Source organism: Pseudophryne corroboree, chromosome 7 (genome assembly GCF_028390025.1).
Source record: "Pseudophryne corroboree isolate aPseCor3 chromosome 7, aPseCor3.hap2, whole genome shotgun sequence".
In the NCBI taxonomy this organism is placed as follows: Eukaryota; Metazoa; Chordata; class Amphibia; order Anura; family Myobatrachidae; genus Pseudophryne; species Pseudophryne corroboree.
In genome coordinates this window covers 446,935,466-446,948,690 of record NC_086450.1, presented here as the reverse complement: position 1 = coordinate 446,948,690, position 13,225 = coordinate 446,935,466, and the positions used below count along the sequence as shown (strand labels likewise).

At 54.7% G+C, this 13,225-nt stretch overlaps 1 protein-coding gene across 2 annotated transcripts in view; it reads left to right on the top strand.

Annotated features, from left to right (window-relative positions):
• The window catches only part of LOC134945614 (zinc finger protein GLIS2), a 65,273-nt gene that overhangs the window by 39,884 nt on the left and 12,164 nt on the right, over nt 1–13,225 (top strand). The window lies entirely within an intron of this gene.

Sequence of the window (13,225 nt, the reverse complement as noted above, 5' to 3'; positions counted from 1 at the left end):
TGCGTTTCACCTGCATAGACAGCAAAGGCATGTCCAATAATGCGTTTCACCTGCATAGACAGCAAGGTTTGTCCAATAACTCGTTTCACCTGCCTAGACCGCAAAGGCATGTCCAATAACTCATTTCACCTGCATAGACAGCAAGGCTTGTCCAATAGCGAGTTTCACCTGCATAGACAGCAAGGCTTGTCCAATAACTCGTTTCACCTGCATAGACAGCAAGGCTTGCCCAATAACTCGTTTCACCTGCATAAACAGCAAGGCTTGTCCAATAACTCGTTTCACCTGCATAAACAGCAAGGCTTCTCCAATAACTCGTTTCACCTGCATAAACAGCAAGGCTTGTCCAATAACGAGTTTCATCTGCATAGACAGCAAGGCTTGTCCAATAACGCGTTTCACCTGCATAGACAGCAAAGGCATGTCCAGTAACGCGTTTCACCTGCATAGACAGCAAGGCTTGTCCAATAACGCGTTTCACCTGCATAAACAGCAAGGTTTGTCCAATAACTCGTTTCACCTGCATAAACAGCAAGGTAAAGGACACATAAATACATAATGTTGGCAACAATTATATAGACAGTAATATCGACACACCATATTATTGAATTTTAGCTTGTTGACATGCTACACGTCAATACCTGCACTATGTTGGCATGATTAAAATATAAACATTTCACTTGTCTATATAGTCATAATATCAACAATACAAACATTAGGGTTAGGTGTCGAAATTACCACATGTCAACTTTATGGCAGTGTCATCACAGTCCAAGTCAACAATATCAACATGACAACATGCTGTAGTCTAGATTGTTGACATAATAAATCTATCTTCATCTTTATACAATTATTCAAAAAGTAACTGTAACTGACATGAGCATCCAGCACAGGAGGATAGAGCATTTGCAGGGTGGGTGTCTGACGTAAATTCCGGTCCCGGACAGGCTGAAGTGATCGCGGCGGCTGAGTAAGTCCTGGGCTGCGCAGAGACTGCACGAGATCTGTTTGTACAGCCCTGCTACATATGCGTTCTCACACTTGCAAAGCGAAAATACACTCCTATATGGGCGGCAACTATGCGAACACAGGACTGCAAAAGAAACCCTAGCGAGCGAACAGGTCTGATTTAGGGCCATAGTAATACATTTAACCAACCATCTTCAATATGATTTACCTGTTGTTACAGGCTCAATCCACAGGGTGGCGGCATTTATCCCACCTACATAACCTGCATTGCTTACTCACTTGCTAATAGAACATGCAAATCTCTATTCTGATCTCTTTTTGCAATTAACCTCTGAAATTTTAGGGCCGACCACTGATGTTTCATCGTATTTTCTTTTATTTATTTTAACTGTTTACGTTGATTTAGATTTTACAATACATTAATATTTTAACGCTTATTATTTGATTCACAGTTTTTTGTTTTTGTCTTCCTATGGATCAGTACAATTAGAATCTATTTGCAGTTGAGCTTCATGGGCCTGTGTCTTATTTAACCTTACTATGTAACTATATATTGGTCCATCCCATCCGCCAGATCCTCCAACACCTGCGCCGATCATTCCCCTAATCCTGCTGTACTCCATTGCTGTGAAACTGCACATTCCCTGGGGTCAATTCAGTTAAGAGTGAGTTGCGTCCTCTGAGCCAATTTCACTGCAAATGTGCACAGTAAATTAATTTCCAATTCAATTCCAAACTCACATTGCATTTTCCCGGCAAATTCTTGTGTGCGCACCGTCCTGAGCAGGTGGAAAGATAGGGAAAATCTATTGTATGGTAAACGTGGGGGCACAGGGCTGGATTTCAATGTGCTCAGTACTGCACAGCTGCAGGGAAGGGCAGGGAAGCGGCTGTGCAATACTGTGCAAGTAAAATTCAAAGGGTTCAGTATGGTTTGCCTATGGACGGAGTGCCGGCTGTCAGTATAAGGACAGCGGCATCCCGTCCCTCAGAATCCAGACAGACCCACATTAAACCCCCTAAACCTCACCTTTTCCCTACCCTAACCCTCCCTTGTGGGTACCTAAACCTAACCTTCCCCGCTTGGTGCCTAAACCTAACCCTCCCTTCCCCGCTGCCTAAACCTAACCCTCCCTTCCCCGCTGCCTAAACCTAACCCTCCCTACCCCACTGCCTAAACCTAACCCTCCCTCCCCGGTACCTAACGCTAACCTTCCCGTCCCTGCACCCTAACCCTCCCTTCCCCGCTGCCTAAACCTTACCCTCCCCGCTTGGTGCCTAAACCTAACCCTCCCTTCCCCGCTGCCTAAACCTAACCCTCCCTTCCCCGCTGCCTAAACCTAACCCTCCCTTTCCCGCTGCCTAAACCTAACCCTCCCTTTCCCGCTGCCTAAACCTAACCCTCCCTTTCCCGCTGCCTAAACCTAACCCTCCCTACCCCGATGCCTAAACCTAACCCTCCCTACCCCGATGCCTAAACCTAACCCTCCCTTCCCCGCTGCCTAAACCTAACCCTCCCTTCCCCGCTGCCTAAACCTAACCCTCCCTTCCCCGCTGCCTAAACCTAACCCTCCCTCCCCGGTACCTAACCCTAACCTTCCCGTCCCTGCACCCTAACCATCCCTTCCCCGCTGCCTAAACCTTACCCTCCCCGCTTGGTGCCTAAACCTAACCCTCCCTTCCCCGCTGCCTAAACCTAACCCTCCCTCCCCGGTACCTAACCCTAACCTTCCCGTCCCTACACCCTAACCCTCCCTTCCCCGCTGCCTAAACCTAAACCTCCCCGCTTGGTGCCTAAACCCAACCCTCCCTCCCCGGTACCTAACCCTAACCTTCCCGTCCCTACACCCTAACCCTCCCTTCCCCGCTGCCTAAACCTAACCCTCCCCGCTTGGTGCCTAAACCTAACCCTCCCTCCCTCCCCGGTACCTAACCCTAACGTTCCCGTCCCTACACCCTAACCCTATCCCTCCCTTCCCCGCTGCCTAAACCTTACCCTCCCCGCTTGGTGCCTAAACCTAACCCTCCCTCCCCTGTCCCTAACCTTCCCTGCACCCTAACCCCCCTTCTCCTGCTTAAACCTTGCCTCCCCCTCGACCCCCTGTGGCAGGACACCAGCGCATCCCGCTGTGAGGACTATCTGGATGCCAGCTGTCAGTAATGTGACGCCGGCCTTGTGTCCTCCCTCGGGATCCCGGCGTGGATATATTGTCCGCTGGGATCCCATCCATCAGGAAGCTAACTGCTTCCCATTTCAAATGCTGTAGGAGGTGCCTGTATGATACAGGGGGTCATTCCGACCCATTCGCACGCTGCAATTTTTAGCAGCCGTGCGAACGGGTCTGAACTGCGCATTGCCGCCCGTGCTGCCTGGCAACGACCATCGCCGGGCAGCGACGAGGATAACAAAGAAAGCATTCGCAGCGGCGAATGCAAGAAGATTGACAGGAAGAGGCCGGCCGGGGGTGGCAACTCACCGTTTCCTGGGAGTGCCGAAGAAAACGCAGGTGTGTCCGGCCCAATGCAGAGAGGGATCCTGACGTCAGCTCCTGGAAGGATCATCGCAGCAGGTGAGTAAGTCCTGAGCTGTGCAGAGACTGCACAAACTTTTTGCTTGTGCAGTCTCTGCACAGCGGATTGCAGCCCTGCACAGCGATTACCCCCTCCGCTGTAGGCGGCGACTACCTGATCGCAGCAGTGCTAAAAGTAGCCTGCTAGCGATCAGGTCGGAATGACCCCCATAGACGCATCCTGCCAGGATCTGCAACCTGAGTGCTGCCTACAAAGACACAGCAGCAGATCACCATCATGATGAAGCTTACTCAGCCTGGCCGTTGGAACCCCTCTGCTGGGGCCATGCAGACCCTGGGCTCGGCACACCTAGAAATGGTGCCGTTTTGTAGAACAGTCTCAGTTGCAGCCCTTCCCAAACGCCATAGCATGTCAGTCACGCTGCAGCTAAGGGGGGCCTGCAAGCGATCACGCAGGATCCATCCTGTACCTGCGCAGACCCTCAAGCATCAGATTAGTGCCTAAGCCATTGGGTTTACATACTGATCTGAATCAGACCCGTAGTTCAGAGCTTATGTGCACTCACCACAATGACTAATCATGCACTTGCAGAGGCTTACATAGCATCATTTGGCAAATAAAGTCCATTTTCCGTAAAATGTCTCTAAATAGTTCAGTATTGGGTTAAATGTTGTGGGACAGGTACGGGGAGGTGTAAATGATGTGGGACAGGTACGGGGAGGTGTATGTGAGGTGGGACAGGTACGGGGAGGTGTAAATGAGGTGGGACAGGTACGGGGAGGTGTATGTGAGGTGGGACAGGTACGGGGAGGTGTATGTGATATGGGACAGGTACGGGGAGGTGTATGTGATATGGGACAGGTACGGGGAGGTGTATGTGATATGGGACAGGTACGTGGAGGTGTATGTGAGCTGGGACAGGTACGGGGAGGTGTAAATGAGGTGGGACAGGTACGGGGAGGTGTATGTGAGGTGGGACAGGTACGGGGAGGTGTAAATGAGGTGGGACAGGTACGGGGAGGTGTATGTGAGGTGGGACAGGTACGGGGAGGTGTATGTGATATGGGACAGGTACGGGGAGGTGTATGTGATATGGGACAGGTACGGGGAGGTGTATGTGATATGGGACAGGTACGTGGAGGTGTATGTGAGGTGGGACAGGTACGGGGAGGTGTAAATGAGGTGGGACAGGTACGGGGAGGTGTATGTGAGCTGGGACAGGTACGGGGAGGTGTAAATGAGGTGGGACAGGTACGGGGAGGTGTATGTGAGCTGGGACAGGTACGGGGAGGTGTATGTGAGGTGGGACAGGTACGGGGAGGTGTATGTGAGGTGGGACAGGTACGGGAAGGTGTAAATGATGTGGGACAGGTACGGGGAGGTGTAAATGATGTGGGACAGGTACGGGGAGGTGTATGTGATATGGGACAGGTACGTGGAGGTGTATGTGAGCTGGGACAGGTACGGGGAGGTGTAAATGAGGTGGGACAGGTACGGGGAGGTGTATGTGAGGTGGGACAGGTACGGGGAGGTGTATGTGAGGTGGGACAGGTACGGGGAGGTGTATGTGAGGTGGGACAGGTACGGGGAGGTGTAAATGATATGGGACAGGTACGGGGAGGTGTATGTGAGGTGGGACAGGTACGGGGAGGTGTATGTGAGGTGGGACAGGTACGGGGAGGTGTATGTGATATGGGACAGGTACGGGGAGGTGTATGTGAGCTGGGACAGGTACGGGGAGGTGTATGTGATATGGGACAGGTACGGGGAGGTGTAAATGATGTGGGACAGGTACGGGGAGGTGTATGTGATATGGGACAGGTACGGGGAGGTGTATGTGATATGGGACAGGTACGGGGAGGTGTAAATGAGGTGGGACAGGTACGGGGAGGTGTATGTGATATGGGACAGGTACGGGGAGGTGTATGTGAGGTGGGACAGGTACGGGGAGGTGTATGTGATATGGGACAGGTACGGGGAGGTGTATGTGATATGGGACAGGTACGGGGAGGTGTATGTGAGGTGGGACAGGTACGGGGAGGTGTATGTGAGCTGGGACAGGTACGGGGAGGTGTAGATGATGTGGGACAGGTACGGGGAGGTGTATGTGATATGGGACAGGTACGGGGAGGTGTATGTGAGGTGGGACAGGTACGGGGAGGTGTATGTGAGCTGGGACAGGTACGGGGAGGTGTAGATGATGTGGGACAGGTACGGGGAGGTGTATGTGAGGTGGGACAGGTACGGGGAGGTGTATGTGAGGTGGGACAGGTACGGGGAGGTGTATGTGATATGGGACAGGTACGGGGAGGTGTATGTGAGCTGGGACAGGTACGGGGAGGTGTATGTGATATGGGACAGGTACGGGGAGGTGTATGTGATATGGGACAGGTACGGGGAGGTGTATGTGAGGTGGGACAGGTACGGGGAGGTGTATGTGAGCTGGGACAGGTACGAGGAGGTGTATGTGAGGTGGGACAGGTACGGGGAGATGTATGTGAGGTGGGACAGGTACGGGGAGATGTATGTGATATGGGACAGGTACGTGGAGGTGTATGTGAGCTGGGACAGGTACGGGGAGGTGTATGTGATATGGGACAGGTACGGGGAGGTGTATGTGAGCTGGGACAGGTACGGGGAGGTGTAAATGAGGTGGGACAGGTACGGGGAGGTGTATGTGAGGTGGGACAGGTACGGGGAGGTGTAAATGAGGTGGGACAGGTACGGGGAGGTGTATGTGAGGTGGGACAGGTACGGGGAGGTGTAAATGAGGTGGGACAGGTGCGTGGAGGTGTATGTGAGGTGGGACAGGTACGGGGAGGTGTAAATGAGGTGGGACAGGTACGGGGAGGTGTATGTGAGGTGGGACAGGTACAGGGAGGTGTATGTGAGCTGGGACAGGTACGGGGAGGTGTAAATGATGTGGGACAGGTACGGGGAGGTGTATGTGAGGTGGGACAGGTACGGGGAGGTGTAAATGAGGTGGGACAGGTACGGGGAGGTGTATGTGAGGTGGGACAGGTACGGGGAGGTGTAAATGAGGTGGGACAGGTACGGGGAGGTGTATGTGAGGTGGGACAGGTACGGGGAGGTGTAAATGAGGTGGGACAGGTGCGTGGAGGTGTATGTGAGGTGGGACAGGTACGGGGAGGTGTATGTGAGCTGGAACAGGTACGGGGAGGTGTATGTGAGGTGGGACAGGTACGGGGAGGTGTATGTGATATGGGACAGGTACGGGGAGGTGTATGTAATATGGGACAGGTACGGGGAGGTGTATGTGAGGTGGGACAGGTACGGGGAGGTGTATGTGAGGTGGGACAGGTACGGGGAGGTGTATGTGAGGTGGGACAGGTACGGGGAGGTGTATGTGAGGTGGGACAGGTACGGGGAGGTGTATGTGAGCTGGGACAGGTACGGGGAGGTGTATGTGATATGGGACAGGTACGGGGAGGTGTATGTAATATGGGACAGGTACGGGGAGGTGTATGTGAGGTGGGACAGGTACGGGGAGGTGTATGTGATATGGGACAGGTACGGGGAGGTGTATGTGAGGTGGGACAGGTACGGGGAGGTGTATGTGATATGGGACAGGTACGTGGAGGTGTATGTGAGGTGGGACAGGTACGGGGAGGTGTATGTGATATGGGACAGGTACGTGGAGGTGTATGTGAGGTGGGACAGGTACGTGGAGGTGTATGTGAGGTGGGATAGGTACGGGGAGGTGTATGTGATATGGGACAGGTACGTGGAGGTGTATGTGAGGTGGGATAGGTACGTGGAGGTGTATGTGAGCTGGGACAGGTACGGGGAGGTGTATGTGAGATGGGACAGGTACGGGGAGGTGTATGTAATATGGGACAGGTACGGGGAGGTGTATGTGAGGTGGGACAGGTACGGGGAGGTGTATGTGATGTGGGACAGGTACGGGGAGGTGTATGTGAGGTGGGACAGGTACGGGGAGGTGTATGTGATATGGGACAGGTACGTGGAGGTGTATGTGAGGTGGGACAGGTACGGGGAGGTGTATGTGATATGGGACAGGTACGTGGAGGTGTATGTGAGCTGGGACAGGTACGGGGAGGTGTATGTGAGCTGGGACAGGTACGTGGAGGTGTATGTGAGGTGGGATAGGTACGGGGAGGTGTATGTGATATGGGACAGGTACGTGGAGGTGTATGTGAGCTGGGACAGGTACGGGGAGGTGTATGTGAGGTGGGACAGGTACGGGGAGGTGTATGTGAGGTGGGACAGGTACGGGGAGGTGTATGTGATATGGGACAGGTACGGGGAGGTGTATGTGAGGTGGGACAGGTACGTGGAGGTGTATGTGAGGTGGGATAGGTACGGGGAGGTGTATGTGATATGGGACAGGTACGTGGAGGTGTATGTGAGCTGGGACAGGTACGGGGAGGTGTATGTGAGGTGGGACAGGTACGGGGAGGTGTAAATGATGTGGGACAGGTACGGGGAGGTGTATGTGATATGGGACAGGTACGGGGAGGTGTATGTGAGGTGGGACAGGTACGGGGAGGTGTATGTGAGGTGGGATAGGTACGTGGAGGTGTATGTGAGGTGGGACAGGTACGGGGAGGTGTATGTGAGGTGGGACAGGTACGGGGAGGTGTATGTGAGCTGGGACAGGTACGGGGAGGTGTATGTGAGGTGGGACAGGTACGGGGAGGTGTATGTGAGGTGGGACAGGTACGGGGAGGTGTATGTGAGGTGGGATAGGTACGTGGAGGTGTATGTGAGGTGGGACAGGTACGGGGAGGTGTATGTGAGCTGGGACAGGTACGGGGAGGTGTATGTGATATGGGACAGGTACGGGGAGGTGTATGTGATATGGGACAGGTACGGGGAGGTGTATGTGAGCTGGGACAGGTACGGGGAGGTGTATGTGATATGGGACAGGTACGGGGAGGTGTATGTGATATGGGACAGGTACGGGGAGGTGTATGTGAGGTGGGACAGGTACAGGGAGGTGTATGTGAGCTGGGACAGGTACGAGGAGGTGTATGTGATGTGGGACAGGTACGGGGAGGTGTATGTGATATGGGACAGGTACAGGGAGGTGTATGTGAGCTGGGACAGGTACGGGGAGGTGTATGTGATATGGGACAGGTACGGGGAGGTGTATGTGATGTGGGACAGGTACGGGGAGGTGTATGTGATGTGGGACAGGTGCGGGGAGGTGTATGTGAGCTGGGACAGGTACGTGGAGGTGTATGTGAGCTGGGACAGGTACGGGGAGGTGTATGTGATATGGGACAGGTACGTGGAGGTGTATGTGAGGTGGGACAGGTACGGGGAGGTGTATGTGATATGGGACAGGTACGGGGAGGTGTAAATGATGTGGGACAGGTACGGGGAGGTGTATGTGAGGTGGGACAGGTACGGGGAGGTGTAAATGAGGTGGGACAGGTACGGGGAGGTGTATGTGAGGTGGGACAGGTACAGGGAGGTGTATGTGAGCTGGGACAGGTGCGTGGAGGTGTATGTGAGGTGGGACAGGTACGGGGAGGTGTAAATGAGGTGGGACAGGTGCGTGGAGGTGTATGTGAGGTGGGACAGGTACGGGGAGGTGTATGTGAGCTGGGACAGGTACGGGGAGGTGTATGTAATATGGGACAGGTACGGGGAGGTGTATGTGATATGGGACAGGTACGGGGAGGTGTATGTGAGGTGGGACAGGTACGGGGAGGTGTATGTGATATGGGACAGGTACGGGGAGGTGTATGTGATATGGGACAGGTACGGGGAGGTGTAAATGAGGTGGGACAGGTACGGGGAGGTGTATGTGAGGTGGGACAGGTACGGGGAGGTGTATGTGAGGTGGGAGAGGTACGGGGAGGTGTATGTGAGCTGGGACAGGTACGGGGAGGTGTAAATGAGGTGGGACAGGTACGGGGAGGTGTATGTGAGGTGGGACAGGTACGGGGAGGTGTAAATGAGGTGGGACAGGTACGGGGAGGTGTATGTGAGGTGGGACAGGTACGGGGAGGTGTAAATGAGGTGGGACAGGTGCGTGGAGGTGTATGTGAGGTGGGACAGGTACGGGGAGGTGTATGTGAGCTGTGACAGGTACGGGGAGGTGTATGTAATATGGGACAGGTACGGGGAGGTGTATGTGATATGGGACAGGTACGGGGAGGTGTATGTGAGGTGGGACAGGTACGGGGAGGTGTATGTGATATGGGACAGGTACGGGGAGGTGTATGTGATATGGGACAGGTACGGGGAGGTGTATGTGAGGTGGGACAGGTACGGGGAGGTGTATGTGATATGGGACAGGTACGGGGAGGTGTATGTGAGGTGGGACAGGTACGGGGAGGTGTATGTGATATGGGACAGGTACGGGGAGGTGTATGTGATGTGGGACAGGTACGGGGAGGTGTATGTGAGCTGGAACAGGTACGGGGAGGTGTATGTGAGATGGGACAGGTACGGGGAGGTGTATGTAATATGGGACAGGTACGGGGAGGTGTATGTGAGGTGGGACAGGTACGGGGAGGTGTATGTGATATGGGACAGGTACGGGGAGGTGTATGTGAGGTGGGACAGGTACGGGGAGGTGTATGTGATATGGGACAGGTACGTGGAGGTGTATGTGAGGTGGGACAGGTACGGGGAGGTGTATGTGATATGGGACAGGTACGTGGAGGTGTATGTGAGCTGGGACAGGTACGGGGAGGTGTATGTGAGGTGGGACAGGTACGTGGAGGTGTATGTGAGGTGGGATAGGTACGGGGAGGTGTATGTGATATGGGACAGGTACGTGGAGGTGTATGTGAGCTGGGACAGGTACGGGGAGGTGTATGTGAGCTGGGACAGGTACGGGGAGGTGTATGTGAGGTGGGACAGGTACGTGGAGGTGTATGTGAGGTGGGATAGGTACGTGGAGGTGTATGTGAGGTGGGACAGGTACGGGGAGGTGTATGTGAGGTGGGACAGGTACGTGGAGGTGTATGTGAGGTGGGACAGGTACGGGGAGGTGTATGTGATATGGGACAGGTACGGGGAGGTGTATGTGATATGGGACAGGTACGGGGAGGTGTATGTGAGGTGGGACAGGTACGGGGAGGTGTATGTGATATGGGACAGGTACGGGGAGGTGTATGTGAGCTGGGACAGGTACGGGGAGGTGTATGTGAGCTGGGACAGGTACGGGGAGGTGTATGTGAGGTGGGACAGGTACGGGGAGGTGTATGTGAGCTGGGACAGGTACGGGGAGGTGTATGTGAGCTGGGACAGGTACGGGGAGGTGTATGTGAGGTGGGACAGGTACGGGGAGGTGTAAATGATGTGGGACAGGTACGGGGAGGTGTATGTGAGGTGGGACAGGTACGGGGAGGTGTATGTGAGCTGGGACAGGTACGGGGAGGTGTATGTGAGGTGGGACAGGTACGGGGAGGTGTAAATGAGGTGGGACAGGTACGGGGAGGTGTATGTGATATGGGACAGGTACGGGGAGGTGTATGTGAGGTGGGACAGGTACAGGGAGGTGTATGTGAGCTGGGACAGGTACGGGGAGGTGTATGTGATATGGGACAGGTACGGGGAGGTGTATGTGAGGTGGGATAGGTACGGGGAGGTGTATGTGAGGTGGGACAGGTACGGGGAGGTGTATGTGAGGTGGGACAGGTACGGGGAGGTGTATGTGATATGGGACAGGTACGGGGAGGTGTATGTGAGGTGGGATAGGTACGGGGAGGTGTATGTGAGGTGGGACAGGTACGGGGAGGTGTATGTGAGGTGGGACAGGTACAGGGAGGTGTATGTGATATGGGACAGGTACGGGGAGGTGTATGTGAGGTGGGATAGGTACGGGGAGGTGTATGTGAGCTGGAACAGGTACGGGGAGGTGTATGTGAGATGGGACAGGTACGGGGAGGTGTATGTGATGTGGGACAGGTACGGGGAGGTGTATGTGAGGTGGGACAGGTACGGGGAGGTGTATGTGATATGGGACAGGTACGGGGAGGTGTATGTGATGTGGGACAGGTACGGGGAGGTGTATGTGAGCTGGAACAGGTACGGGGAGGTGTATGTGAGATGGGACAGGTACGGGGAGGTGTATGTAATATGGGACAGGTACGGGGAGGTGTATGTGAGGTGGGACAGGTACGGGGAGGTGTATGTGATATGGGACAGGTACGGGGAGGTGTATGTGAGGTGGGACAGGTACGGGGAGGTGTATGTGATATGGGACAGGTACGTGGAGGTGTATGTGAGGTGGGACAGGTACGGGGAGGTGTATGTGATATGGGACAGGTACGTGGAGGTGTATGTGAGCTGGGACAGGTACGGGGAGGTGTATGTGAGGTGGGACAGGTACGTGGAGGTGTATGTGAGGTGGGATAGGTACGGGGAGGTGTATGTGATATGGGACAGGTACGTGGAGGTGTATGTGAGCTGGGACAGGTACGGGGAGGTGTATGTGAGCTGGGACAGGTACGGGGAGGTGTATGTGAGGTGGGACAGGTACGTGGAGGTGTATGTGAGGTGGGATAGGTACGTGGAGGTGTATGTGAGGTGGGACAGGTACGGGGAGGTGTATGTGAGGTGGGACAGGTACGTGGAGGTGTATGTGAGGTGGGACAGGTACGGGGAGGTGTATGTGATATGGGACAGGTACGGGGAGGTGTATGTGATATGGGACAGGTACGGGGAGGTGTATGTGAGGTGGGACAGGTACGGGGAGGTGTATGTGAGGTGGGATAGGTACGGGGAGGTGTATGTGATATGGGACAGGTACGTGGAGGTGTATGTGAGCTGGGACAGGTACGGGGAGGTGTATGTGAGCTGGGACAGGTACGGGGAGGTGTATGTGAGGTGGGACAGGTACGTGGAGGTGTATGTGAGGTGGGATAGGTACGTGGAGGTGTATGTGAGGTGGGACAGGTACGGGGAGGTGTATGTGAGGTGGGACAGGTACGTGGAGGTGTATGTGAGGTGGGACAGGTACGGGGAGGTGTATGTGATATGGGACAGGTACGGGGAGGTGTATGTGATATGGGACAGGTACGGGGAGGTGTATGTGAGGTGGGACAGGTACGGGGAGGTGTATGTGATATGGGACAGGTACGGGGAGGTGTATGTGAGCTGGGACAGGTACGGGGAGGTGTATGTGAGCTGGGACAGGTACGGGGAGGTGTATGTGAGCTGGGACAGGTACGTGGAGGTGTATGTGAGGTGGGACAGGTACGGGGAGGTGTATGTGATATGGGACAGGTACGGGGAGGTGTATGTGATATGGGACAGGTACGTGGAGGTGTATGTGAGGTGGGACAGGTACGGGGAGGTGTATGTGATATGGGACAGGTACGGGGAGGTGTATGTGATATGGGACAGGTACGGGGAGGTGTATGTGAGCTGGGACAGGTACGGGGAGGTGTATGTGAGCTGGGACAGGTACGGGGAGGTGTATGTGAGGTGGGACAGGTACGGGGAGGTGTAAATGATGTGGGACAGGTACGGGGAGGTGTATGTGAGGTGGGACAGGTACGGGGAGGTGTATGTGAGCTGGGACAGGTACGGGGAGGTGTATGTGAGGTGGGACAGGTACGGGGAGGTGTAAATGAGGTGGGACAGGTACGGGGAGGTGTATGTGATATGGGACAGGTACGGGGAGGTGTATGTGAGGTGGGACAGGTACAGGGAGGTGTATGTGAGCTGGGACAGGTACGGGGAGGTGTATGTGATATGGGACAGGTACGGGGAGGTG